This window comes from Penaeus chinensis, chromosome 39 (assembly GCF_019202785.1).
Source record: "Penaeus chinensis breed Huanghai No. 1 chromosome 39, ASM1920278v2, whole genome shotgun sequence".
Taxonomy (NCBI): domain Eukaryota; kingdom Metazoa; phylum Arthropoda; class Malacostraca; order Decapoda; family Penaeidae; genus Penaeus; species Penaeus chinensis.
Genome location: NC_061857.1, coordinates 18,939,449 through 18,941,948, shown reverse-complemented (window position 1 = coordinate 18,941,948; position 2,500 = coordinate 18,939,449). Strand labels below are relative to the sequence as shown.

The following is a 2,500-nucleotide window of genomic DNA, read 5'->3' as shown; positions in this document are numbered from 1 at the left end:
GAGGGCGACCTGGAAGTAAAGCGGGCAGGGTTTGGACGCCCTGAGGGAGGGCAGCTGGAAGGGGCCGAGGGCGAGAGGCCGGCTTGGTGAGTTCTGACTTAGGAGGCAGGGGGGCGGTCTTTTCCTCCGTCAGGTCAGCTGGGAGCGTCTGGGGGCGGCCTGGAAGCACAGCGGGCAGGGTCTGGACGCCCTGAGGGAGGGCAGCTGGAAGGGGCTGAGGGCGAGAGGCCGGCTTGGTGAGTTCTGACTTAGGAGGCAGGGGGGCGGTCTTTTCCTCCGTCAGGTCAGCTGGGAGCGTCTGAGGGCGGCCTGGAAGCACAGCGGGCAGGGTCTGGACGCCCTGAGGGAGGGCAGCTGGAAGGGGCCGAGGGCGAGAGGCCGGCTTGGTGAGTTCTGACTTAGGAGGCAGGGGGGCGGTCTTTTCCTCCGTCAGGTCAGCTGGGAGCGTCTGGGGGCGACCTGGAAGCACAGCGGGCAGGGTCTGGACGCCCTGAGGGAGGGCAGCTGGAAGGGGCCGAGGGTGAGAGGCCGGCTTGGTGAGCTGAGACTTGGGCGGCAGGGGCGCGGCCTTGTCCTCCGGGAGCGTGGCCGGCAGGGTCTCTGGGATCACCGGTAGGATTCCCGGGAGGACGATGGGCGTCCCGGGCAGGAGCGCGGGGAGCGTTTGGGGGCGCTGGGGGAGGGGGCCAGGCAGGGGCTCGGGGCGACCGATGCCTGTGCCAGGAATGCCTCCTGGGCGAGTGGGTCTGTTGAGCCGCGCCGTCTTCTGGTCTCCGTCGCTGCCTGAAGGGAGAAGTTTGGACTTAGTTTGCAAATGAGTGGAAGGCACGATGTCAGGAATTAAACTTTTACACAGGCAAACGAAACACGAGCTACGCATGGAAGATCATGAAAAGGCAAGTGACCGACTCTGCGTACCTTGCGGGAGAGTCCCGGGGAGGGGCCGCGGTCCCCCCGGCCGAGGGAAAGGCCTCAGCAGCTCGCTCTTTGGCGGCAGTTGTGCTGACTTGTCTTGCGTAAGGTCATCCGGCAGCGTCTGGGCGGGGACGTGTCCTGGGGGAGGGGTCGGCTGCACCTGCGGGCGCGGTTGATATCCAGGAGGCGGTGTTGGCTGCGTTTGTGGGCGCGGCTGGCTGGCGGATCGCACGTGTCGGCTGAAGACTGGAGGCCGTGGGTCCACCTGCGACCGCTGGAAGCTTGGGGGTCGCGGGTCTACCTGCGGCCGCTGGAAGGAGGGCACGCCTCCGAAGGTCTGAGCGCCTGGAATGCCATGGTCGGCCGAGGCGGCGCACACGCCTTGAGGAAAAACAGAATACAATCATACATTCTGCATGAAAAGATTACCCAAGATGTGGCAAGAACGAACTGAGGAAATGACATGTGTCATACATTTAACCGAAGCCAATATTGTTCTTACTTGTTTTAAAACAACAAACATAATTCATATAATTCATGACAGAGCTGAATTCAAAATGTGATATCAGCTTCTGAAATTAACAATAAAATAAGTATGCTTACCAAGCAGGATAAGAGCTATCCCTTTTAACAGCATCTCACAGTCAAAGTTCAAAAGCCTCTTTCGTCGTCTTCAGTAGATGAAGCTACGGTTGCAACTGCGTCTTCCTCTATTACTGCCTGCTCTTTATACCGTGGTGAGCCCCCCCACCCTGCTCCTCGCCACTCTCGGGGGGGAATCCCGGACGCCGCGGACTTCCTCGATGCGCCGGTCGAGGGAAGGTCAACAATGACTGCAGTCTAACGGAATGGGATTTTTCTTTGGAGGAGAGAGAGAGGGAGAGAGGAAGAGAGGGAGAGGGAGAAGGAGAAGGAGAAGGAAAAGGAGAGGGAGAGGGAGAGGGAGAAGGAGAGGGTGAGGGAGAAGGAGAGAGAGAAAGAGAGAGAGAGAGAGAGAGAGAGAGAGAGAGAGAGAGAGAGAGAGAGAGAGAGAGAGAGAGAGAGAGAGAGAAAGAAAGACTAAGACAGGCGTACATATACTAATATATATATATATATATATATATATATATATATTTATATATATACACAAACACATATATTTATACATATATATGAATACATTCATTGAGATCGTCTCATAAACACACACACACACACACACACATATATACATATATATCGATGACCACCTTCAGTCGATGTCGACTACGGCATTATTGTCTCTAGTCCCACTCCCGTATAGGTGGAGTCAATGCCTGGGCGCAAGAACGTGATAGCACGCAGCTGATGGATCGAATGGAACGGCTTAAACTGATAAGATTTGGCGCAAGCCGCGTCGCAGTTGCCCGAACCAGGTCGCAAGCGACAACGAGCTGCCTTCGGGACTCCGGCTCCGGATTTTCCCTCAGGGTTGACTTCCGAAGCCTTTTCATCTTATTAAGGATAAGTTCGATTTGCGAATCTGTGTGTGTGTATGTGTATATATATATAGATAGATAGATAGACAGATATATATCCATGCATACATATATATACATACGCA

General features: G+C 55.6%; 1 protein-coding gene across 1 annotated transcript in view; it reads right to left on the bottom strand.

The window, feature by feature from the left end:
* Positions 1-2,500, bottom strand: part of LOC125046712 (extensin-like) — a 12,388-nt gene that overhangs the window by 588 nt on the left and 9,300 nt on the right. The window lies entirely within an intron of this gene.